General features: G+C 40.4%; 1 protein-coding gene and 1 pseudogene across 1 annotated transcript in view; one reads left to right on the top strand and one right to left on the bottom strand.

Annotated features, from left to right (window-relative positions):
* TMC5 (transmembrane channel like 5) overlaps nt 1–14,135 on the bottom strand; it is a 104,229-nt gene extending 90,094 nt beyond the window's left edge. Inside the window, exon 1 of the mRNA XM_020965266.2 lies at nt 13,992–14,135. The gene's annotated coding sequence lies outside the window, so the exon portion shown is untranslated. The remainder of the gene's footprint in view (nt 1–13,991) is intronic.
* Nucleotides 9,479–10,084, top strand: LOC110193452 (pancreatic progenitor cell differentiation and proliferation factor pseudogene; annotated as a pseudogene).
* Nucleotides 14,136–27,923: the final 13,788 nt, after the last annotated feature.

Here is a 27,923-nt window from a genome sequence, read left to right as displayed (position 1 = left end):
TAAGCTTCCAACAGCATTTTTCTGTGGGCCAGCCCCTTGAGATCTAGTAATTAGCACCATCTGCTGGCGGAGAATCAAGCAACAAGTGGAGCTAAGACAGCTTTGAGGACTTGGTGCTTGCTGGGAGCAGAGGACAATCAATTAACATTTATTAAGCACCTAGTATGCCTACTATGTGCCAGGCACTGTGCTAAGCACAGGGATTTCAGAGACAGGCAAAAGATAGTCCCTGTCCTTAAGGAGCTCACTATCTAACTGGTGAGACAACAACAACAACAACAAAAAATATGTACAAACAAGCTACGTACAGTCTAAATAGGAAATAATTAGGAAGCAGAAGGTGCTAGAATTGAGAGAGGTTGGAAAAGACTTTATGTAGAAAATAAGATTTTAGGTGGGACTTTAGGAAGCCAGGGAAGGCAGTAGGCATAGATGAAGAGAGAGAGCTTTCCAAACATGAGGGACAGCCAGAGGCTTCCCAGAGCCCAGAGATGAGAGTATCTAGATTGTGGAACTGCCTGGATGCCAGTTGTTACTGGATATTAGAGTGTATGGTGGGGAGTAAGGTGTAGGAGGTGTCTAGGTTATGAAGCGCTTTGAATGGCAGGTCCTGCCCGAATGAATTTGACCCAAGCTCTCTTTCAGCCAGAGTCCATAGAGTCAAAAGATATTCATCCATCCATTTGAGATTCCCCCACATACCTATTTAGTCACTATGACATTCAATACTTCTTTGGGTGGGTCCTCAGCAAGGGGGAGGGCCAGGGTTTACTTCTCCATGTCAACCTCTCTCTGCTTGATGTTCTTCCATGTTTCGTTACCCTCTGCTATTGCTAGCTACTCCATGAGAGGGAACCTTTGTGAGTCCTCCTCGATGACTCACTAATTACCATCCATATGCTGGATTCTCAAATCACTTTTCCTTCCTCAATCTCTCTGCTGACCTCCAATCTTGAATCTCCTACTACCTTTCAGACATCTCAAACTGGATGTCCAGGAGACATCTTAAAATTCAACATATATTAACAAATCTTTCCCCTTAAACTCTCTCTCCCTCCTACCTTCCCCATTTTTGTAGAAGGCAATTATCCTCCCAGGCCCTCAGGCCCTCAGGTAAAAACAACCTAGGAATCATTCTAGACTCCTCACTATCTCTCACCCTCAATATCTAACTGTTGCCAAGGCCTGTTGATTCAAGATGAATATCTTTTGACTCTATGGACTTGGATATGAATCCTATGTCCTTTATTATGTAAATAAAATCATTCTAAGTTTTGAAGCCTTGTGAATCTGAATACTTGTAAAGTACATATGTACCTTTGACAATGCCAGGTTCTTGATGCATAGTGAAGCGAACAGAAACAGGAGAACGTTATACACAGTAACAGCAATATTGTTTGATGAGGAATTGTGAATGAATTAGCTATTCTCAGCAATACAATGATCCCAGACAATCCCAAAGGACTAATGATGAAGCATACTAACTGCCCCCAGAGAAAGAACTGATATTGATTGAATACAGACTGAAGCATGCTATTTTTCACTTTCTTTCTTTCATTTTTTTTCTTTTATTTCAGTCATCTTGCACAAAATGACAAATATGGAAATGTTTTACATAATTGTACATGCATAACCTATGTCTGATTGCTTACTGTCTCAAGGGAGCAGAGAGGGATAGAATTTGGAACTCAAAACTTTAAATACAAATGTTTTTTAAAATTGAAGGAAAAAAGAATGCCAGGTTCTGAAGTAACCAGGTTTTATCCAGATGAATGCAGTGAGCCAGAGAAGTGGGAAGAGAGAAACTCTAGCACAAGGATTGCTAGTATAAAACACCATGAGAGTTAAGAGAAGAGAGAAATCACAGTAGAGGAGGGAAAGTAGTAGAATTGCTATGTGATCATGGGCAAGTCATTTCACCTGCACCTCAGCTTCTTTGTCTGTAAAATAGACATAATAACGTATACAATATCTACCTCACAGATGTAGGAAGATTTATAGATCAATCAATAAACATTTATCAAGCATCTACTACTAGAGATTGTCCAAGGAACTGGAGGATTCAAAGATGAAATGGTCCCTGTCCTTAGGGAGCCTACAAAATAATACATGTGTGTGTGTGTGTGTGTGTGTGTACATGTATATATTACATATATATGTAAAGTTCTTTGTAGACCTTAATTAATAATAAATTGCGCTCTACCACTACTGCTACTAGTACCACCACCACCACCACCACCACTACTACTACTACTGTATTTGCATCAGGAGCTGGCATTTGAGTTAAGTCTTGAAAGAATGATAGGAATTGATCAGGTAGAGCTTTGGGGTAAAGGGCTCTTCAGGGAAAAGGAAAATAATAAGGAAGGCACTAAACAGAATGCTCAATAGGGCCAGTCAGGTGATAACTTTTCCTCAGGTACCCACATGGGAGTGCTACCTTTCTCCCCTCAGCTTTCTTCACAAAGCAGTCAAATACTTTCCACCAGCCATGGAGAATCCGCTCCTCCTCCTGCTTCCTCTCCCCCCAACCCAGTGGAGGTAGAGGCAAAGTAGACCTTGGGAGCAGGAAGTAGGAGGGGGGCAGAATCAAGGAAAGGCAGTGATATGCCTGAGCTCTCTCTAAAGCCCTTCCTTTAAAAAATGCCAACTATGGGGCAGCTAGGTGGAACAGTGGATAGAATACTGGCCCTGAAGTCAGGAGGACCTGAGTTCAAATCTGACCTCAAACCAAACACTTGACACTTACCAGCTGTGTGACCCTGGGCAAGTCACTTACCCCCAATTGCCTGAAAATTGAAAAAAAAAAAGCCAACTGTGCATACCCTTTGTTCCAGTAATAGTACTACTAGGTCTGTATTCCAAAGAGATCATAAAAAAGGGGAAAGGACCCACATGTACAAAAAATATTTATAGCAGCTCTTTTTGTGGTGGTAAAGAACTGGAATTTGAGGGAATGCCCATCAACTGGGGAATGGCTGAACAAGTTGTGGTATGTGAATGAAACTGATGAGACAATGCACTATTGGTTGAGTTGTGAACTGATTCAACCATTTTTTGAGTATTCATTTAGTGTTTTTTTCTTTTAATAGTATTAATATAAGTAATAAATATTCACTTAATAGTATTTTATTTTTTCCAATTACACGTAAAGATAGTTTTCAGCATTCACTTTTATAAGATTTTGATTTCCAACTTTTTTCTCTCTCCTCCTCCCACCTCGGCATGATGGCAAGCAATCTGACAGAGGCTATACATGTACAATCATATTAAACATATTTTCACATTAGTCGTGTGAAAGAATAATCAGAATGAAAGGGAAAAACCACAAGAAAGAAAGAAAAGAGAGAGAAAATAGTATTCTTTGATTTGCATTCAGACTCCCTAGTTCTTTCTCTGGATGTGGATAGCATTTTTCATCACGAGTTTTTTGGAATTGTCTTAGATTGTTGTATTTCTGAGAAGAGCTAAGTCTATCAAAGTTGGTCATCATCATAATGTTGCTGTTACCATGTACAACATTCTCCTGGTTCTGCTCACTTCACTCAGCATCAGTTCATGTAAGTCTTTCTAAGTTTTTCTGAAATCCACCTGCTCATCATTTCTTATGGAACAATAGTATTCCACTACATTCATATACCAAAACTCATTCAGCCATTCCCCAGTTGATAGGCATCCCCTCAATTTCCAATTCTTGGCCACCACAAAAAGAGCTGCTATAAATATTTTTGTACATGTGGGTCCTTTTCCCATTTTTATGATCTCTTTGGGATATGGACCTAGTAGTAGTATTGCTGGATCAAAGGGTATGCACAGTTTTACTTATTCAGTGCCACACCAATCAAACTACCAAAATTATTTTATACAGCTAGAAAAAATAACAACAAAATTCATCTGGAAGAGCAAAAGGTCAAGAATATCAAGGGAATTAATGAAAAGAAATGCAAGGGAAGGTGGCTTACCCATACCAGATCTTAAATTGTATTATAAAGCAGCAATCACCAAAACTACTCGGTACTACTGGTTAAGAAATAGAGTGGTGGATGACTGGAATAGGTTAGGTACACAAGACACAGTAGTCAATGACGATAGTAATCTACTGTTTGACAAATCCAAAGACTCCAGCTTCTGGGATAAGAATTCACTATTTAACAAAAACTGCTGGGAAAATTGGAAAATAGTATAGCAGAAACTAGGCATAGACCAACATCTTACATCCTATACCAAGATAAAATGAAAATGGGTATATGATTTAGACATAAATGGTGATACCATAAGCAAATTATGGAGAAGGGAAAAAGTTGTGACCCAACAAGAGACAGAGAACATTATGAAATGAAAATGGATAATTTTGATTACATTAAATTAAAAAGGTTTTGCACAAAGCCAATGCAATCAAGATTAGAAGGAAACCAGAAAGCTGGGAAACAATTTTTACAGTTGGTGTCTCTTTATCAGAGACATTTTATCAGAGACCTCACCTCTAAAACTGAGAACTGAGTCAAATTTATGAGAATACAAGTCATTCCCCAATTGATAAATGGTCAAAGGATATGAACAGTTTTCAGATGAAGAAATTAAAGTCATATATATACATATATAGTCATATGAAAAATGTTCTAAATCACTAGTGATTAGAGAAATACACATTAAAACAATTCTGAACTACCACCTCATACCTATTAGATTTGCTAATATGATGAAATAGGAAAATGATAAATGTTGGAGAAGATGTGGGAAAATTGGAACACTAATTCATTGTTGGTGGAGTTGTGAACTGATCCAACCATTCTGTAGAGCTATTTGGAACTATGCCCAAAGGGCATACTTAAAACCATGTAAACCATTACTAAGTCTGTATTCAAAAACAGATAAAAAACAGAAAGTAAAAGGATCTATACATACAAAAATATTTATAGCAGCTTTTTTTTTCCTGGTGGCAAAGAATTGGAAATAGAGAGAATGCCCATCAATTGGGGAATGGCTGAACAAATTGTGGCATGTGATTATGACGGAATACTATTGTGCTATAAGGAATAGAGAACAGGATGCTCTCAGAAAAACCCGGAAAGACTTACATGAGCAGATACAATGTGAAATGTACTGCATACAAAGTAACAGCAACGTTATCAGACAATCAGCTGTGAATGACTTCGCTATTCTCAGCACTACAATGATTCAATGAAGGATTTATGATGAAAAATGTTATCCATCCCCAGAGGAAGAACTGACATATACTTTTTTTTTTACTTTATTTTTCTTGAGGGCTTTTTTTTTGTTTGTATTTTCTTTCACAACATGAGTGATATGGAAATGTTTTGCATGACTACACATGTATAATCTATATTGAAATGCTTGCTTTATCAATGGGGGTGGGGTGGGGAGGGAGGAAAGGAGAGAATTTGGAACTCAAAATTTTAAAAAACAAATGTTAAAAATTATTTTTACATGTAACTAGGGAAAAATAAAATATTAAGTAAATGTTTTTAAAAAGGAGGTAAGGAAGCAGGCTGGGAGAGGACTGTGGTTGGGGTAGGAGAATGATCATCCCTAACCCCACAGGCTCACTGCCACTGAAAGAGCAGTAACATGTAGAGATGTAATACCCTAGAGACCTTGCTGGACTTTGATAGCCCCTGGCCAATTGAAGCTTATTAGTCCCTGGCCAAATGAAGCATCCCTTCCCTCCTAGACCAACTGGTGCCCTAACCCCAGAGTTCCTCATTCAATGAAATATCCTGTTTCTCCCTTGATCATAAAAAGCAATTCCTCCTTCTAAGAGAAACCTGAGCTTTGTTTCTGGGGTACCCTCTAAGGCTATCTCTCCTCAAGATTAATATGGTTCAGAGAAGTACATCTCAGCCCAGCTGTTCTCCCCAAAGGATCCTGTCCCAGTGTCCTCCTAACTCAACCTCTACTACACCTGCACCCCAGACTGTCTTCTGTGTCACAAAATGCTGCCCCTCCCAAAAAAACCCTGAAAAACCAAACCTTCATTTTTGCCCTAAGTGAAAAGATACATTTCTAAAACTAAGTCCACTCAAGGTGTGCTCAGGAAATAAGCCAGTAAAACTGTTTGGTTGGAACAAAGAAGGGCACATCACACTCCCCAAAGAAACAAGGAGAGGAAAACCTGGCATAGCCTGACACAGGCCCCAAATTTTGAGAGAATGGATTTCAAAGAATTCAGGGAAAGAATCAAAAGGAAGAATCCAGTGGTCTAAAAATTCTATAGAGGAAGACAGTCTAAAAAACATGGAAAGTTCACAGAATAGCATTTAGCAGATGGAAGGGAGTTTCCAAGCCAACAAATTCAACCCATGTGTGAAAGGCATCCCCTTCTACCTGAAAGCCTCCAAGGTAGGGAAACCTACCACCTGTGGAGTCTACCCCTTCCCTATTTGAAAAGCTCTGACTCCTAGAAAATTTTGCCTAATATCTAGCCTCAATTTGTCTCTTTGCAACATCCATCCATTGCTTCTGGTTCTTCCTTCTGAAGTCAAACAAAATATGTCTAATCCTTCTACATCAAAGCCCTTCAAATGCTTGAACACAGTGATCACATCCTCCCAGGACCTCCTCTTCTTTAGACTAAACCTTTCCAGTTCCTTCAGTCAGTCATCATGTGATGTAAACTCAAGGCTCTTTGCAGAGTAATTCGTCTCTTCTGCGTATTTTCCAGTTTATCAGTCTGAAGACTGATAAGCCAGTATCACACTTAAATTATGACACAGAATAAAACTCTGTAGGCCAGATTAGGTCTCAAGAGGACAGGGTACAGAGGGATTGACACCTCCCTATTCCTGGAAGCTACGCCTCTCTTGATATAGCCTGAGATTATATTAGCTCTTGTGACTGCCATATCAGCACTGCTGACTAATATTGAGTCTACTAATATCTGAGTCTGACTAATATTTCAGGACACTATGACTACCAGGTCTTTATCAAACAAACTACTCATGCCTCCCTCAGCTTGTACTGGAGAAATTGATCTTTTTGTAGTCAAGTGTAAGGCTTAAAATATATCACTACTGAATTTCATCTTATTCAATTCTGTGTCATTTGCAAATTTGATGGGTATGTCTTTGATGCCTTTATCGAAATCAATGTCAAAAATAGCTTTTTAGGACTCAGGCTTCCTATCTCATGCAGGTTGGATCCCTCTGGTGATCAGCAAGGAAGCTTCCACCTGCCCCATTTCCAACTTGGACCAGTTGTCCCCTCCTTAGGCAACATGATGGTGCCTCCTATATCAGATTGCACGCTATCTTGAGGGGAGGAGGGAGGGAAGGAAGGGATAGAAAATTTAGAACTCAAAATCTTATGGAAGTGAATGATGAAACCTAAAAATTGATTAATTAATTAATTAAAAAAACAAACAAACAAACATGATGTCTTATTCCTGGGGACTTCTCATTTTGATGATGGATGTAGTGTAGATTTAGCTTACTATGGTTCAGGACTCCAGTTCAGTCTTCCTGGTTAGCAGAAGTTCCAGGAACAGGCCATGATACCCTTCCATTGACAAAAATATTAAATAACACAGGGCCAAGAACAGACTCCTTGGAGTACTCCTTTGCATACCTCCTGATATGCTGACTACTAACTATTAATCACCCCTAAGCCCAGCTGTCCAACCAGTTCTGAATCTAATTGATTTATTGTCTAGCTCACAGCTCTCTACCTTCTACACAAGAATAGTATGAAAAACTTTACCAAGAGCTGATCTCTAAGGAATAAAATCCCAAGGATACAAACAGGAAAAAAATCCAATTATTATATCTAGGTAATAATAAAAGTGTAAACTGAAGATGGAAGAAAGAACACATAAAGGAAGATAAATACAGCAAACACATGGCATGATCAAATAAACATAGTATCGAAGGTGGCAAAGGTCAGAATAAGCTAATATAGAGGTAGAATGCTAAGGACAATAAAAAAAGGTATGGTAGGATATGGCAAGTTTTTTTTTTAAAGATAAAGAGATTTGAATATGTTCGCAGGCAGCAGGGATAGGGAGAGAATGAGGTGTGAAGTGTGTATGTGTGTGTGTGTGTGTGCATGTGTGTGTGAGACAGAGACAGACAGAAAGACAGAGACAAAGACAGAGAAAGAAGAGAATAATAATAGTCAAATAGGTTACACATTAATTAATTAATTACACATTAATGTAATGGTAATCTATAACACAATTAAAATGGACAAGTATATTATGAAATAATATGAAGTGAAAAGCACAGAACTAAAAGAATACAGTATACACTCATGACCATATAAGAGGAAAAATGAATGAAAATGGATGGACAAGAATCCTGGTAAGGATTTAGAGGGAGTGACTAAAAAATTATTTATTCTTTAAGTGTTGACATTAATCATACTAAATTAAAGCTGTTACTAAGCATATTTAGTTGGTTGTCTAATGTTAAATGTTAATGTTAAACATTTAATAAAAGATTAAAAATGACTAAAGGAAAATAAATTCAAAATCATATATATGGAGGTTACAATAATCTCCCTATAATAGGGGCAGCTAGATGGCATGGTAGCCAGGACACCAGGCCTGGAGTCAGGAAGACTCATCTTCCTGAGTTCAAATCTGGCCTCTGACATTTATTAGCTTGTGACCCTGGGCAAGTCCCTTGACTCTGTTTGCCTCAGTTTCCTCAACTATGAAAGGAGAAGGAAATGGCAAACCACTGTAGCATTTTTACCAAGAAAACCCCAAATGTCAAGATTCAGATATAACTGAAAAATGACTGAATGTAATAGAAATCATGAAAATGTCCATTAATAGAATTAAAAGCAGAATTAATACAATAGAAGAGCCAAGAACACAATATACACAATGACTACAACAATGCAAATGGAAAGAACAAGCATGAAGCAGACACACACACACATACACACACACACACACACACACACAGATTAAAAAAATGAATGTAGAGAAATACTAAAGGACAAACATGGCTTGAAAGAAGAAATATGAGGGGGCAGCTAGGTAGCATAGTGGATACAGCACTGGCCCTGGATTCAGGAGGACTCAAGTTCAAATCCGGCCTCAGACACATGGCACTTACTAGCTAGCTGTGTGACCCTGGGCAAGTCACTTAACTCCCTTGCCTAGCCGCTCCCCCCCCAAAAGAAGAAGAAATATGAGAAGACATCCCTGCCCTACAAATCCACAAATGCTTTACATTGAACTTATTTTCAGACTCTTTCTATGTGTTGATTAATTATGCTAATTTTTCTCTTTCTTCTTTTATATTAAAAAACCTTTTTGTTATATAGGATGGCTCTGTGGGAGGGGGAAATTATAGTAATTTAGAATTTAGTAAAGGAAAAAAAATGAGCCACTAATCCAGAATAAGTTTCCAGCAAATCACAATATGTAGTTTTGAAGGTTTGAAATGGATATTTGAGGACCAGAGTTCTTTACAGAATTTATAAAAAATAAAAAACCTGAAACCCAAATAACTCTCGCATTTTCATTGCCGTGGAGTATCCTCCCGTAATCTCTTTTACAAATGGGCTCTGTGGCCTAGAGCCCCTTTCCCCCGAGCCGGGTCATCCGTGATCGTCCGCCGCAGCCCACTGTCTGACAGGGGCTGCTCGGGAGCCGCCACTAAGGTTTACATCATCACAATAAGAACAAACAACATGGCAGCAATCCCGTCCAGCGGTTCACTCGTAGCAACCCACGACTACTGCCGAAGGCGTCTGGGTTCCACTTCCAGCAACAGCTCCTGTGGAAGTGCTGAGTATTCTGGGGAAGTGATCCCCCATCATCCTGGTCTTCCCAGATCAGACAGGCCACTGGTGGGCAAGCTTCTTCTTCGGGAAGTCCAGTCATCCATTCATGACAACTGTAATGGAATCCCCAGAGCACTCAGGAACTTTCCAGGTTGCTCATGGTACGATCACCTGTGACCTGGCTCAGGAGGCCACGAGGAAGCGGCATGTCAGCGAGCCCAGCGAGACCAGCACTGGGCCTTCTGCATGAGCAGCAGCACCCTCCTTGCTGCTCCCCCCCTTCTGAAGTGTGCTAGGCATCAGAGCCCATTTCCCCTTCCCTCCCCTCCCCTCCTCTTTCCCCCCTTCTCTCTCCCACCTATTCCCTTAGAATAGACAGGCTGCTTAAGTGTACAAGTAGTTGTGTTGTGTGTGTGTTTTTAAGGAAAACAAAAGCAAAACACCAAAAAACAGTAAAAGAAACCACACTATTATTGCTTGTTTTTTTTACTATCTGAATCACGTATGTGCTTTCCAGCAGCCTCAGTAACTTGTTTACTTTGTACTCAACAGAAACTAATAAACTTTGAGCAGCCTTTATAAAAAAAAAGAAATAAAAAACCCTACAAATTTCAAAAATATTTGAAAGAGAACAGGAACCTTAAATTGGAATAAACTAATTAAATGTGAGACCTTTCATAATATTTTATTAGCTAAATTATTGAATATTACAGAAAGGTTTTTATATAGGAAAAGTCTAGAGAAAGAAGGTCAGGAAGTAAGGCAATCCCAAGGGATAAAAGAGCTATAGGCTAAGCCATTATGGGGAGGGAGGGAGCCCTAGGTGATTTATTTTTGGACTTTGCTTTCTCCTCCTTCTTGCCTCTAACCTATCCCAATGCATTGCCCTGGAGTTTATCACTTCCTTCCCTACAGTACAACAAAACTACAGCATTCCATTGGAATGGAGAAAATCTCCTTTTGTTGGATTTGAGCCAGTCCACCTATAAAGCCTCAGACTCCAGACTCTTCTCTAGCACAAGATTCTCAGACCTCAGGTTCTTCTCTTTCTTCATCAGATCTGAGACATTTACCAATCCACAAATGGTCAAAAGATCCCAACTGGCAATTCTCAAAAGAGGAAATACAAGCTATCAACAAGCACATGGAAAAAAATGCTCCAAATGACTCAAAATAAGAGGAATTAAATTATAAGAGAAGTTCAAAATGAAGCAGATGTAAGGTTTTATATCACATCTGCTAGATGGGTAACAACGACAAAGGTAAATGACAATTGTTGGAGGGTCTGAAGGAAGACTGATGCATTCATTGTTGGTGGAGCTATAGAGTGGTCCAACCATTCAGAAATTGGAAAATACTTTGGAAAGCAACAAGTGGCCCAGTAATACATTGCTTATCTTATACTCCAAAGAGATCAAAGATAGAAAGAAAGGACCCATATATACAGAAGTATTCATAGCGTCACTTTTTGTTGTTACAAAGAACTGGAAACAAAAATCCATCAATCAGGGGATGGCTGACCGAATTATGGTACATTAATGTGATGGAATTTTATTTTGCTGTAAGAAATGATGTGAAAGGGATGGATTCAGAGAAACCTAGAAAGTCTTGTATGAACTGGTACACAATGAAGAAGAATCCAGAGAACAATTTATATAATGACTAACACTGTAAAAGATGACAGCTTTGAAAGACTTAAGAATTCTGACCAATACAATGACCACCTCCACCTCCAGATGACTAATGATGAAATGCTTCCCATTTCGGGACAAGATATAGATATAGCATAAAACATTTTCAGACAGGGTCAGTACAACACTTTTTTTTTTTGGCTTGAGTAAATCTATTACAAGGGATGGCATTTATTTGGGAAGATGTGAGTGCTATGGAAGAGATTATGGAGCAGGTGGCAGTGATGGAAAAAAGAAGAAAAAAATTAATGAAATTTTAAGAATGCATAAAGAATTTCAGAAGGGAACACAGACAAGAAGAAGGGCACTATTGTGTTAAATTTTATTTGTCTTTTTAAAAGCTGTGCGTGACAAATTACAGGGTAATATGCAATCCTCTTTTTCTTTCTGTACTTGTATATGATAACTACTAAGATTGCAATTTTGAAAAGTTTAATAAAAACCCAACGTTTTTAAATTTCTAAAAAGGCAAAATTCAGAACTGTAACATTAAATATAATTGGACTGAACTCTCCAATAAACAAAAAGGTTGTAGAAAGGAATAACAAATAGAATCTAACATACTAATATCTAATTTTTAACACAAAAAATTTTAAATAGATATAAACTAAAAGAATAGAGATTAGGTGGTTGCTTTTTCAGTCTTTCACAGAATAAGAGACAACACTAGGAAATGTCAGAAAATCACTTGGAAGATGCCAGAGACAGGACTTGTGAGCAGCTTGCTGAAGCATCAGACCAGTGAATATATGCCTTAATTGCTGTACATGAGTGGGATGCCTATAACAATAACATAAGATTTCTCTGCTCTTCCCCATCACCATGTGGTTACCTTTGCTGGTCATCCAGAAGACACAATTAATTTGAATCAATAGCATTTGTTGAGATGCCATAGTAGAAGCAGCAACAAAACATTTTCCTGATGAACTTGGAGCACATTCTCTTACAAATTCATATGCTTTCTTTTTTTAAAAAACAAAAAATTCACTATTTATTCACTTAAAAATCCTTTTCTTTTTTCAATTTTGAGTTGCAAATTCTCTATCTTCCTCCCACCTTTCCCAGTCACTGAGAAGGCAAGCAATACAATATTATACTGTGAAATCACAAATGCATTTGCTTTCAACAGGAAGCTTCCCCCTTTTATACAAAGTTTTAAAAGCGGTGCACTGGGAACATTTTCCTAAAAAAAAGACATTTGAATGGGAAATATCATGCTCCAAAGACTAGTCAGAGGAAGTTGAGATTTCAGACTTTACTAAGAATGATAATGTGCTAGTGCCTAGGAATTTTTTAAAACTCACATTGCAAATACATAATTTTCACTATAGTAAAGACTCCAGGAGACTTGAGATGTCAGATTTTGCCTAGAAGCAACTCAGTTGCTCTGGACTTCTAATCCTGTGCTATTGTTGTTGAGTTATTCCAGCTGTATATGACTTTGCGTGACCCCCTTTGGGATTTTCTTGGCAAAAATACTAGAGTGGTTTGCCATTTCCTTCTCCAGCTCATTTTACAGATGAGGAAATTGAGGCAAATAGGGTTAAGTGACTTGCCTAGAGTCACATAGCTGTCACATAGGTATCTAAGGCCAGATTTGAATTCAGAAAGATGAGTCTTCCTGACTCCAGGCCCAGCACTCTACGGACTGTGCCACCTAGCTAATCTATACTTTGCTTATTTTGCTTTTGCTTTTATAAAATTTAGTATAATAAATAAATTGAAAGATTGGACCAAAATTCATCGGGCCATGGTTCGTGAAAAACAGACACTTCACTAATGATATCTGACAAAGTTGATTTCAAATCTTAATGCACTTAAATTTAAAGTAATTTGAAATACACTGTACAGTTTTCAAATATGTGCACCAAATAAATTAGCAGTTATATTTATAAAGGAAAAGCTCATAGGTTTATAAATAGAAAATCAATAGTTATGAGAGATGTTGACTATATTATGATCAAAATATTACAAATCAAAGACAAAGATGAAAGTCACTAGTTTTAAAAGGTATTGACCAAAATGAGCTTAAAAGATATACAGAGACTATAATAAGAAAAATGAGGAATATACTTTTTGTAACATATATATAATATATATATATATATATATATATATATATATACACACACACATTTATATCTATATCTATCTATATATACGTAGAAGGTATATAAAAACTGTTCACTCCTATGATGTCACATCCCAGGTCACAATTCTCCCTGTTCCTAGGGAACATTCTTTAGCAATAACCCCAAAAGAGCTCAGATACATTGAATTAGACAAGATCTTATTTTAAAATCCTTCAGCACTGTTCACTCTGCACTGGTAAACAGCCAATGTCTGAGTGTGTTAAGGGCGTGTTGTGGACAGCATTAGTATCTAAATGACCAGCCCAAGCTCAGTGAAAACATCTGTACCTCCTCCTCATCCCAGGAAGATTTCCAAGTTTCATAGTTCTAAAGTGTCTGTATCTTCATACTTTCCCCAGTGAGAGTGAACTCCAATTAATTCTCTCTCCCAAAATAATTCCAAACTCATACTCACTGAGACCACTCTCACTTGGCATCTTCACTCAGGATACTTCACTCACAACTCCCAGGTTGGTTTCTCAAACTGCCAGTTGACACGGCTACTTCTGAAACTACTTCCTGGCACTCTTAAATATTCCTTGAAGAATTGCAAATATTTGTTTCTGGCAAGGTGAAAAAGGACATGGGTGGAATTAAAGGACTAATTAGCAAATAAGAGATTCAAATAACTCTATTTGTAGATGACAAAGGTGTGTACAAGGGAGACATGATTCTGACAAAGCTGCAATATGGCCACTAGTAGGAACTACATTGTACTGTATAGCTTGTTTGAGGTTCGTAGGTACTGGAAGTAGAGCTGATAAGAGACAGAAAGGTCAATGGAAAGGAATGAGTGAATAAATGAAAAAGTGTTTTATTAAGTGCTTATTAGGTTCTGAACACTGAGCTAAGCATGAAGGATACAAATAGAAAAAAAAAGTATACAATACTTGAATTTAAGCAGTTCACGTTCTAATTGGGGGACACCATACATATAAAAGTTGCTAATTCCCAGCTCATCTGGGTGGTATAAACAACCAGATCATACTCCCTGCTCCCCCCATGGGGTTTTTACAAACTTGTCAAATGAAGAAGGGTCCCTCTCCCTTCTTCCCAGAGGCTGTCCTGGGTGTAAAGGGAAGGGTCCTGGGGAGGAGTGAAGAGAAGGCAAAGGGGAAGGCCACTGGCAAACACCATAAATTCCAGGGAATAAAAATTTCAGGAGCTCAAAAAAAGCAAAGAGAGATAAATAGTGGGTTCAAATAGTATATAATTTATTATCAAAGTTGCCTTTTGTAGAAGGAATTAAGTTTAGGGTACAGCTAATAGTCTAGTTTGATTGAAATGCAACCTTTGAAAGTAAGTAACATGAAAAAAAACCTGGAAGGGTAGATAGAATCTAGATTGGGGGTGAATGGGATATCCCAGTGAAGACTTCTCAGTGTAATGAAGGTAATGAGTTCAGAAGGTAGTGTGAGAAATGAACTCTCAGAAGTGAAGGCTCCTCAAAGGGTCAAATAATTCTTGATTACTACTTTCAAAATCCTCCCCCACTTAGACCCTATTCTTAAGCACTTAACAGAAAGAATAAGCCCTGCCCCACCCCCAACCTGCCCTTCTGGCCTCTTTCCTTGTCTTTGAATTTCGGGCCTAGAATGTAAGCCTCACCTCCCAATTAAGAGGATAGGAAGAAACTTTTGAGCTTAGAATGTAAGCTCACCCCCAGTTAAGGGGGTAAGGGATAGTGGTGGGTGGAAACTTGTTTGCGTGGTGGACAGAGATTTGCTTTCACAAGGCAGCCCCTGTTACTCCGTGTCTGTCTGTCTGTCTGTCTGTCTGTCTCTCTCTCTCTCTCTCTCTCCACGTGTATCAAAGGAGCAGACAACCATCTCACGAGGTTGTAATAAAGGTAACCTTTACTTTCCACGTTGAGAAGTCTCTGAGTTTAATTTGGGTTGGGGTGGCTGTCCCACACAGGGGGGACCTTAAATTCTAGGTTGAGGAGTCTATATTTTGTCTTGGAGGCATTAGAAAGACTCCAAAGTTTTTTGAGCAGGGGAAGGACATAGCTGGGTCTGTGACTTAGGAAGCTTATTAGGCAGTTATGTGGAAGAGAGGGGAAAGGGTAGAAAGATGAAGACCAACCAGTAATCTACTCCAATAGTCTGGAAGTGGGGCAATAAGAACTTGAACTAGAGTAGTGGTCCTGGGAGTAAAGAGAAAGGCATGGATGTAAGAGATGTTTTGGATATAGATTCAACAAGACTTGGCAACAGATTAGATATGGGGAGTAGGTGAGGAAGAGAAAAGATCTAGGATGACTTCAAGATTATGAAACTACATGTGATTAAGATGATGCCCTCAGCAGAAACAGGGATGACTAGAAGAAGGAAAGGGTTAGTGGGCAAGAAGATGGGTTCCATTTTGAAGTTGACAGAGACTGAAAGAAAGGAGTCAAGGGTGACTCCAAGGTTTTAAGTTTGATCCATTAAAAGGATAGTGGTGTCACTGTGTAGAGTCAGAAAAGTGAAAGAGAATATTACAAGTTAATATCTCAAAAAGGCAGCTTCATATATGTGAAAATATTTATCACAGAACTTTTTGTGGTAGCAAATAACTTGAAGCAAAATAGAAACTCAGAATGGCTAAACAAAGTGTGGTACATAAATGTAAAGTAATAATACACTGTATTATATAATTAGATAACATAGGAAATTATTGACTATGATTACTAAAGATTAGAAAATGTATATGAATTAATATAAAGTAAGCAGAATCAGGAAAACAATATATACAATGACTACAATAATGTAAATATGAAGTGAATGTTGTGAAATTATAATAACCAAGCCTGGCCCCAAAGAAGAGGTATGAGATACCTCTCTTGCTTCTTTGCAAAGGAGGAGAATCATGGGTGTGGAATACTGCATATAAATTCAGAGTGAATGGGATGTCCCAGTGAAGACTCCTCAGTGTAATTAAGGTTTGGGATAAGGCTGAGTGGGTTAAGGGGTCCCATGAAAACTTCTTAGAAGAATAAACAGAAATTGCATTGGACTCAAAGCAGGCATAGCAGCCTGACAGGCCTAAGTTTTGATTTACTAGAAATCACCTGATTTACGGGAATTCAACCCCAAGTACCTTCCCCCCCACACACACATGCCATTGTTAAGTAGTTAAAGTTTGCCAAGCCTGAAACTCCTGAAGAAGCCCCCCCCTGTATTTTGTTGATGCACCTGTTGCTATATTTAGGTCATGGTGACCTGGCTATACAGTGCAGTGTCTAGCTTGACTGCACATCTTTAATTGCTTCTTTGGTATTACTTCAGCAAATTAAGAAATATACATATGCATATTGTATTCATTGTTTTGTTTTCAGTTTCTATGGTACATTGAGACTGTGAACCAAATACTAGACAGTTGGTGAGAGGGAGGAATTTGCCCAATAGGGTATTTAATCAGGTCCTTTGCTTCTGTCTGTGTCTCCTTTCATCACAGTATTCTGGTGGAGGAACACCCAAATCTCGAGGTTTGAAATAATAATAATAATAAATTAACTTTCTATTTCTCCTTGGATACCTCTGTGTGTTCTTTAATTTGAGTGGCATCCCACAAAACACCTTTTTGATATATTGGTCAGTTTTTTTGTAATTTTTTTCCTTTTTTCTTTCTCTTTAAGAAAACTTCATTATGTCAAATGTCGACATTCTGGAAAAGGAAGAGGGAAGGATACAATGGGAAATGTAGATGATGTAAAAACAAAAGACATCAATAAAACAAAATTTTTAAACTTTTTAAATATTTTAAAATTTATTTTTAGAAATTGTTTCTTTTTACCAATTTTTCATTTTCAAAGTTCTTTTTTTATTTTTATTTTTTAGCTAGGCAACGGAGTTAAGTGACTTGCCCAGGGTCACATTGCTAGTGTTATGTGTCTGAGGCCCCATTTGAACTCAGGTCCTCCTAATTCCAGGGCTGGTGCTCTATCCACTGCACCACCTAGCTGCCCCTCAAGGTTATTTAACTGTCTACCCAAACTGTTTCTCTTTTTTATCTTGTTAATAATCTATGCTATTATACATTTTTGTCTAATTCCTTTCTGTGTTAAAGCCAAATTTAGCACTTTTTATCAGCAACCTGTTTGTAGGAAACTAAATGATACAGTTGGGATTTTAATTGAGAACTTTAGAAACAAAAATTCTGATCCTGCTATTTGACATGCTACTGATGGGGGTGGGGCCCAAACCAAGATCTTCGCCCTTTGCCCCAAAGGGAATCTGACCTGAGTCACAGGGCCCAGACCCTCATCTCCCTTTGAAAGCCTTACTTAGCCTTACCTTTTAATCTTATTCAGATGTGCCCTAAAAGAATCTGGCTCCCTTTTGTCTATAGGCCCCAGAAAGGCCTTCTCTGGTCTCAAACTGTTCCTTATCGACTCCCCTTATCTCCTTTTGAAAGTCCCAGCCCCACCCTTTGATTTTGTGCAGATGCCTTTCAAACTTCTACCTTCCTGTTCCCTCCCATTAGCTACTCCCATTGTCTATTCAATCTCTCAGACCTCCCCAAATTACAATTCTTACCCAGACCCTTTTCCCAACCCCCTTCTCTGGCCTCCCAAAGTTACTTTAGTATTTAAGATCCACCCTGGCCCCTATTCAGATGCTGAGAATCTCAGGCCCACAAGGCTGAGAACTTCTCGTGCCCTCTGGTCTTTACGGGTGTCACCTGGTAAACTTTTCCTCTGGCTGAAGGAGATTTGAGTTGAATTCATTCAACAGGGCCCGGTACCGCGATTTTGGATTTCCAGCACCCCAAAAGTCCTAGACCTCTTCATATGTTTCCCCGACTGGGAAGCACTGCCAAATCTCAAACTCTTCTTCAGCCACGACTGGTAAGCCTCACCCCTCCCCAATTCCTTTCTTTTCTTGTGGCTGGGAGGGGAATTTCCAAGCAGCTACCTAAGCTTACCTTGGAAGGGTTTTCGGGCCTGATCTCTCAGGTACCTATAAGTCAGACAGCTATGAGGCTGTCTCAAACTTGCTTGACGCTCCCAGGCTTTTCAGTCCAGTGCCTCTGCTGGAGCACTTGGACCTGGGTAATACCTTCCTTACCACAGAGGAAGGACTCCCTATCAGGAAGCGTAGGTCCACACCTCTCAGTTCTCTCAGCACCAGGAAACTGGGAAACTGTTAGATTTTTTTCTTTTTTTCTTTCCCCTGAGCCCCCAATGGGTCAATCCTCTTCAATTCCCAAGAATTCGCCTTTGGCCTGTCTTTTACAAAATTGGAAAAATTTTAGCTTCTGTAAAGAACTTAAAAAGAAAAAGCTAGTGCATTTTTGGAACACCGTTTGGCCACAGTACCACCTGGAAAATTATGAGGTATGGCCCCTTTTTGGGACATTACGGGTAAAGACCCTCTCTCAGAGTTAGAAAAATATTGTGGAAGAGAAAGAAAATGGGTGGAGATTTCTTACTTAATGGCTTTTGTTGAGCTTTCTAGAGACCCCATTCTCAGAAAGGATTGTAAGATGCTCATAGCTAGAGCCACCCCACTAGTGGAGAGTGATCCCCTTTTGGATGATCCTCTTCTTATGCCTCCCAGGGTTCTGACAACCCCATCTTCCCAACCTCCATCGGCACCACCTCCCCAGCACCTATCTCCACCGCATTCTCCTCTGGCCTCTCCAGCTGTTCCCCATTCCCCCCAGACCCCTCCTAATGCTCCCCATCCTTCCCCAACCCTTCCTTCTGCTCCCCATTCTCCCCAGACCCCTCCTTCTGCTCTCTATTGTCCCTTACCCCTCCTTGTTTCCCATGCCACCACCTCCTTGCCCATCCCCCCTTTTCCTTGGTTCTCCTTCCCTTTTCCTCTGGCTCCTGCATTTTCCCCTCCAAGCCCCTGCTCTAGAGGCTGCTCCTACTCAGGCCTTGAGCAAGGGTCTCGCCCCAGCCCCTATTTCCGAAGAGAACCCAGCTCAAGCTCCAGATGAGGTTCTCAACAACTCCCCAGATCTCTACTTCGGACGTGACCCCTACTCAGGCTCCAGACAAGGGTATTGCAGTGGCTTCTTCTCCCCTGATCCCTCCTCCTACTCCAGTGTCAGGTAATCTTCCCCCTTGTCAGCCAGCTTCCTCAGCCTTGCCAGTTCAGCTGGCCCTTTTCAGTCAGTCCCTCACTCATGAGAAGTGGGGCTTCCTATCTTCCTCCCTCACAAGCCCCTGCTCTGAGCAGGGCCTTCAGGGCTTTTTCCTTTGAGGGAAGTACCTGTCTCTCCTCATGGGACACTTAGGATGCATGTTCCCTTCTCCATTTCAGACTTCACCCAGATTAAGGAAAGGCTGGGTCGATACTCTGAAGATCCCACTAAATTTACTGAGGGCTTCAGGGATGTATCCCTACAATTCGAACTTTCTTGAGGTGATTTGCATGTCCTCTTCTCCACCTGTTGTACCCCTGAGGAGAGGAAGAGAATCTGGAAACAAGCCCAAAATTTTGGGGATCGTTTGGCTAGCAATGACCCCACAAAATACCCCCCAGGAACAGCTGCTGTTCCTGCTAGTGATCCGGGGTGGCATTATCAGAAGAGTGAGGATAGGGGAAAGAGGGACTACATGATAATTTGCCTGTTAGATAGGCCTGAAAACAGCATTTCAAAAGCAAGTAAACTTTCAAAAAGATTAAGGGGATTACTCAGGAAGAAAAGGAAAATCCTGCCCTTTTCCAAGATAGGCTACTAGAAGGCATTAAAAAGTATACGAATTCAGATCCTGACTCTACAAAAGGGGCAGCAATCCTTAGCATATCTGCCCCAGATATTAGGAGAAAATTACAGAAATTGGCAATGGGACCCCAAACACCTCAGGCCCAGTTATTAGAGATTGCCTTTGGAGTCTTTAACAACAGAGACTTAGTTGCAGCGGAGGAGAAAGAACGCAGGCAGAGGGCTACAGACAGAGAACGTGCCCGATTCCTGGCTGCTACTATGGTCAGGAAAAGACCCAAGGGTGTTCCGGCAACATGGGCAGTGGGAAAACCTGCTTTCGATGCCACCATGAGGGTCACTGGTCCAAGGAGTGCCCCTCCAGCGTGCCCCCTTGGAGGAAGCCCCGAAGATGTGACCAGGAGGGGATTGTCCCCGAGGTAGGAGAAGTGGTAGAGCAGCCCCCCAGTACCCTGTGTGAGGGCCACACTCCCACTTTCTCCATCTCTCTCGCCAAGCCCTGGGCAGAAATCGAGGCTGAAAAGTAAGGTTACCCACTTTTTCATGGCTTAACCAATTACTCTGGCCCTATTGGCTCCTTGACCCATCCAGTCAAGGGCATTCCAGAGGTAACTGAGGGATGTTTCCAGACATACCCCTCCCCCTGCCTATTTGAGAATCTGTTGTTTAAACACTCCTCCCTTATGCTCTCCTCTTGCCCTGCCCCCTCGTTGGGAAGAAACCTGATGGTGAGGGGGGGGGCAATTTTCTCTAGTTAAGGCTCCCATCTCCCTTCTCCCTCTGTGTGCCAGACCTCCCCATGTTCCCCTGGAAGTGTGGGAGACAATTTGGGATACTTTTGCAACCCCTGTTGTTCACCTCCAAGACCCTAAAGTATTTTCCTGTCTCTGTATTTGTAGCCCCACCCAGGAGGTTTCTTTGTCCATTGCCTCAGGAGTGCTTAATTTCTTGGGAACTCAAGGCTATGGGGGTCTCTTTGAACAAAGTTCAGATAGCATCCCAGTCTGTAAAGTTTCTGGGCCAGGAACTCCCTGTCCCAGCCACTAAGAAACAATTTCGGACTTTTCTAGGCGTGGATAGATTTTGTAGAATCTGGATCTCTAATAACAGTTTGATTAAGCCCCTTTATGACTGTCTTCTGGGCCCTGACTCACTCCCTCAAGAGTGTGGCCCAGACCAGACTAAACCTTTTGTGATTTTAAACTCTAAATTGACCTCCACGCCCCTAAATCAGTCCTTAGGAACAGCTGGAAACCCTGCAAGCTTCCTGGCAGTGCAGCGCTGCTACAATCATTCTAATTGAAGAAGCCTCTAAATTTGCATCTGGCCTCCAAAAGTGGGAAAATAGTTCCCTAGTTAAATTGGGAAGTTCTTTAGAATGCTCCCACCCACACCCACACGTTAACTCTCATCTCCATAAGGCCCCCCTCCCCAGTACGACTTTCTCAGAAGTTTATGCCACTCCTTTTATGCTTGTCACTTCTCTGTGGGCTACTCTGTCTGTATCCACACCTTGCTTCCCCACAGGGGAACATTCCCTTACTTGGGAGACAAGCTCCAAGGCCACTAGACAAGTTAACACCCCTGTGGAGGAAGGGCTTGTTAGAGTTTCTGCTAATATTTTGACCTGCACTACCTGTGCAGACAAGACTAGTGACAAGAATTTGGGGGAAAAGGCAAAACAAAGTTCCAACACATGGCAAGACCCCAGAACTACTGTTTTGGTCACTCAGTGTTTGACACCCTACAAAGACTTTGGGGTGTGCACTCCCAGACTTTTAGCACTCCCCTTCTCCATTTTCAATGCCAACAGCCCACCCAGAGTCTCTAACTTAAAGGTAAAACATGGATTTTGGGGCAATGTTCTCTGGTCTCTTAAAAAGGGAGCAGACTATCTTATGCCAAGGTATGACCTACAACATGAACATATTCTCTCTAACCTTATAGAGACTATTTACCAGTTGGCAAATGTGACAGCTTATGGTACCCCCGGAAATCCAGCAATCTCTGGATTCCTTAGCAAAAGTAATTCTAGACAACAGAATAGCTCTAAACTACTTGCTTGCCTCCAGTGGGGGGGTGTATGTGCTTTAGCAAACACATTTTATTGCACGTATAACAATTCTGGGCAGATAGAGTTCTGCACTGCTCATATTTTGGAAAAGACTAGTTGGATGCAAGAAATTCACAATAACTTTAGTACTCCAAAATGGGCTTCTTCCTCTACTAAATATTCTTGCCAGATTCCTTTTTTCTAGGGTCGGAGCCATCAACTTCCAGATGACTGTATAGCAACCCAAGGTCTCTAGTCCACTGAACCTGGCATCAGCCAGGTTTTGAAGTTTGACCCCTCCAACAGGACCCAGAGAGGCAGGGACAGCTCTACGCCCCTTGCCAGCAGGAAGCAGTTTCAGAAGCAGAGACCTTTACCCCTTTCACCAAAAGAATTTGGTTCCGATTTGTTTGAGGGGGGGAATGATGGGGGCGGGGCCCAAGCCAAGATCTTCGCCCTTTGCCCCAAAGGGAATCTGACCTGAGTCACAGGGCCCAGACCCTCATCTCCCTTTGAAAGCCTTACTTAGCCTTACCTTTTAATCTTATTCAGATGTGCCCTAAAAGAATCTGGCTCCCTTTTGTCTATAGGCCCCAGAAAGGCCTTCTCTGGTCTCAAACTGTTCCTTATCGACTCCCCTTATCTCCTTTTGAAAGTCCCAGCCCCACCCTTTGATTTTGTGCAGATGCCTTTCAAACTTCTACCTTCCTGTTCCCTCCCATTAGCTACTCCCATTGTCTATTCAATCTCTCAGACCTCCCCAAATTACAATTCTTACCCAGACCCTTTTCCCAACCCCCTTCTCTGGCCTCCCAAAGTTACTTTAGTATTTAAGATCCACCCTGACCCCTATTCAGATGCTGAGAATCTCAGGCCCACAAGGCTGAGAACTTCTCGTGCCCTCTGGTCTTTTACGGGTGTCACCTGGTAAACTTTTCCTCTGGCTGAAGGAGATTTGAGTTGAATTCATCCAACAGGGCCCGGTACCGCGATTTTGGATTTCCAGCACCCCAAAGTCCTAGACCTCTTCACCTATATCTAGCCTTCCAGGACGCGTTCAAGTAACTTTAAGGATCCTCATGCAGGGCCTATTGATGAATTTTTTTTTATAAATTTCTAAGAAAACAAGATATTGGTGAGCAAGGAGCCTCGTTTTCTCATGTGCCTTAGAAAGGATGGGTGTTTGCTTATGCTACTGATGAGGTCTAGGGATTTAGGGGTTCTGGAACCCCAAAATGAATGAATTCGACCCAAGCCTTCTTTCAGCCGGAGACAAGGTTTATTAAAGATCTGCCATATTAGCCAGACTCTTAAGGAATCTGAGCACCTGTGAGCCATTGGCTAGATTGTAAAAATCTGAGCACTCTAATGGAGACAAGATGGAGGAGTGGCTAAGGAGTCTGCTGGGCCTGTGAGGTAATAAAACACCAGAGACCTGGATCACGTGGCCAAGGGAGAATGGAGCCTAAAAAGAATTATGGTGGAGGTAAGACAATGGAGGGCTAGGCTAGGTTAAGGGTAATAAAATTGGTAGATTGGGGCCAGTTGATGGGATTATGGCTTCAAGTGAAATCCAGAAATTTGACCATGTGGGAAAGTCCAGGTTTTTCCTTTCTAGGGTCCAGATTCCAACCCCATCACTACGGATGTGCCCTCAGGTTGACTGATTTTTAGTTTCTGGCATACGGTGATTTTGAATCAATAGCTTAATTTGGTGTGGGATCTCAAAGAGTCCTAAACATTAATTTCCAGTTCTTACTTTAAAAATGAAAAAGGGTTTTGTTTCCTTGCTGCTATAAGGTTTGAGCTGTAATTTAAGGAGAGTGGGTTTTATTTCCTTATTGTGAAACATAAATTGTAACGCAATTGGTACGTCTTTCTCCCTTAATCACTCTTTTTGGCACTCAGGGGTAGAAGGCACTATTATTTCTGTGTAAGAGACTAGGGAATATGAAATTAAATTTGGCAAGTTACCATCTCAAGATCACAAGAGATTGTTGTGAAGAGGTCTAGGACTTTTTGGGTGCTGCAAACCCAAAATCGCGGTACCGGGCCCTGTTGAATGAATTCAACTCAAATCTCCTTCAGCCAGAGGAAAAGTTTACCAGGTGACACCCGTAAAGACCAGAGGGCACGAGAAGTTCTCAGCCTTGTGGGCCTGAGATTCTCAGCATCTGAATAGGGGCCAGGGTGGATCTTAAATACTAAAGTAACTTTGGGAGGCCAGAGAAGGGGGTTGGGAAAAGGGTCTGGGTAAGAATTGTAATTTGGGGAGGTCTGAGAGATTGAATAGACAATGGGAGTAGCTAATGGGAGGGAACAGGAAGGTAGAAGTTTGAAAGGCATCTGCACAAAATCAAAGGGTGGGGCTGGGACTTTCAAAAGGAGATAAGGGGAGTCGATAAGGAACAGTTTGAGACCAGAGAAGGCCTTTCTGGGGCCTATAGACAAAAGGGAGCCAGATTCTTTTAGGGCACATCTGAATAAGATTAAAAGGTAAGGCTTTCAAAGGGAGATGAGGGTCTGGGCCCTGTGACTCAGGTCAGATTCCCTTTGGGGCAAAGGGCGAAGATCTTGGTTTGGGCCCCGCCCCCATCATAGGCATGAGTAAAATGCTGGGAGGGAGTAATTACTCACAGGGACGTTTAACGGGAATTTACACTTGAGAAGCTAGGTGTCGTCACAGTGCATAGAGCTCTGGTCTCGAAGGCAGGAAGATGAATCTTCCTGAGTCTGCCTTGGCACATTTTAGCTACATGACCCTGAATGAGTAAGTCACTTAACCCTGTTTGCCTCAGTTTCCTTATCTGCAAAATGAGCTGGAAAAGTAAACGGCACACCACGACGGTATCTTTTCTAAGAAAACCCCATGGGGCCATGGAGAGTCTGATACAACTACACAAGAACAAAGCAAGGGTAGGAATTGGGGGAAGGGGGGTAGAGTGTCATTCAGAGAGGTAAAGTAATGGAGCCTCTAAGGACAACTAGATCAAGCAATTTGGTGCTCAGGAGGTTTCTTATTTAATGTTATTTCTGCTGATAGACTCTATACAGTCTTTTGCCTATAAGATCAAGTCTATATACTTTGCCACTGGTCACCCGGGATTTGTCCCCAAGATCACCTATAAAACAAAACAAAAAAAGTTTGTGTAGTACTTTAAGGTTTACAAAGTCTCTTCCTCACAGTTGCTCAGTGAGGTGGGTATGTATGATTATTTTTCCCATATTTTTCCCATTTTCTTTACAGGCAGTTTGGACTAATGGATTTACTGGGAATCAAGAACACGAGATCAAAACCTATGTCTTACACTAGCTGTATGACCCTCGGTGATTCATTTAACCACTACCCAGCTTGGATTTTTTTCATCTGTAAAATGGGAATCATAGTAGTACTTTACTTGACAGTCTTGTTGTGAGGGTCAAATAAAATATGTTAAGCATTTTGAAAACCTTAATGAACTACATAAATGTTAGCTGCTGTTATTTCTGAGGAAAAAACTGAGGCTCAGAAAAAAAAGTGACATCCCCCCATGGTCACACAGCTAAATGACAGAGGCAGAATAAGTATCCAGCTCCTAATGAATCTGATTAGTGCTTTTTCAGTTACACCACTGTACCTCGGCCAATATATCCCAGTATAATAAAACTTTGCTTCACTTAGATGCCATTGGCTCCTTGATTTACCCACTTAGATAATATCTATCATTTGTATGTGGTGTAATCATTTGTATGTGGTGTATTATGGTTGTGGGATATTGTATATGGTATCAGAAATGGTGACTGTATTAGTAAGTTTTGATAAGTTGATTTTTTTTATCTTTGTTACAAGAGATGGTCCACTGGGTATCCCAAAATGAATGTGAAATAAGACAAATTTTTAGATGAATTGAATGAATGTCTTGTTTTCTAATTGTTAATACATGCCTTATCTTTCTCATGAGAAAGACATATCTCACGCCTCATTTCCAGTTTTCCCTGGAATAGTACTGGACACCCAATAACTATTTTATGATAATGATAATGGCTCACCCTTATATAGGGTTTTGAGGTTTGCAAAGCATTTTCCTCACAGCCCAAAGGTTGTACTGAAGTCAGCTGGAACCAGCTCGAGAGCTGGTTGTTAAAGTTTCAGTGTGAGCATTTACATCTCAGAAACCAAAAAATGCTATAAATTAGGGCTTAATTTATTGTTTTGTTGATTGTCTAGACTTCAGAAAATGATAGAAAAAATGTTAATAATGAAGGTTGAATTTAGATGTGTATATTTTTCCCCTAGTAAGCCAGAAGTTAAATATTTACCAATGCCCCTCCTCTCACTGAAGTAGGTAAGGCAAATATTATTTTCCCCATTTCACAGATGGGAATATTGAGGCTGAGAAGCATACTGACTTATCCACAGTCACACAGCTGCTAGGGTCTGAGGCCAGAGTTGAACACAGGAATCCCAATGTCAAGCCTAATACTGTTCCTCCTATTCCATGTTCTCTATAAACACTTGCTTTACTGATGTTATGCTTACATATCTCACTCCACTTGCATGCCAACATAGGATGCAGCAGAGTTGGGATTCCAAACCAGGTGTTCTTCCTGTTTCCTAAAGAGTTAAAGTTATATGATTTTAATAAAGCTCATTCTGTACAGTCAGCCTTCATTTTACACACTGTAAATTCATTGTCAGTGATCAGGTTTAATAACAAACTCTTTATGATTAGTCTAATAGACTTATTATAATAATAATGATAGTAATGGTCAACACATTGTACTTACTATATACTAAATGTTCCACTATATTATTACATAATTTGGTGCTCACAACAACCCTGGGGGGGAGAGAGAGAGAGAGAGAGAGAGAGATGCTATTATTCCCATTTTACAGATAAGAACACTGAGGCAAATAGAGGTTAAGTGATTCACCCAGGGGCACACTGTTAGTAAGAATCTCAGGCTAGATTTAAACTCAGATCTTCCTAACTCCAACCACAGCACTTCATCTGTTGCACCATTTAGCTGGGAGTAGATGATTCTCAGTTCTATTTATATGGGTTTGAAGGTTTATTAAAGGACTTTTATCCTGACTACACCCCTGTGTATTAGCTTCATTTAAGTGAGGGTGGAGGTAAGAGAACTCTGCAGGTATTTTCACAGTATAGACACAAAGGGTGTTATTACTACTACTACTACCATTGGCTTCATAACAAATTTTCCAACTAAACAAAAAACCCAGTACACAATGGCTGACTGGAAGAAAGTTGGGGCGAATGAGGCAAGAAGAAATAGAGAAAAAACAACAAAGAAACTTCTCTATACTGCCTAAAGAAAGGAGAATGATCTATCAAGACGATTAGCCTTCATCTCTGACAGCACAATAGGATTAAATATCAGTTCCTTACAAAAGAATCCACATTTTGTATTATTTCCTGAACAAAGGCATTAAACAAAAATGTTTTCTTCCCTTTAATTGTACCTGCTTAATAAGAAAACTTGTGTTTTCATTTAGGATCTGCTCTAAGAGTTAGAATTCTTCTTTCAATGGCCAAGTTATCCAGTTTTTTATACTTACCCCAAACAATTTTCCCAAGTAGTTAAATTTGATATCTTCTAAATCTATTAATCCAAGATTATCCATGTCTA

Source organism: Phascolarctos cinereus, unplaced genomic scaffold, assembly GCF_003287225.1.
Source record: "Phascolarctos cinereus isolate Bilbo 61053 unplaced genomic scaffold, phaCin_HiC Scaffold_4;HRSCAF=312, whole genome shotgun sequence".
Taxonomy (NCBI): domain Eukaryota; kingdom Metazoa; phylum Chordata; class Mammalia; order Diprotodontia; family Phascolarctidae; genus Phascolarctos; species Phascolarctos cinereus.
This window is presented reverse-complemented; position numbering and strand designations above follow the sequence as displayed.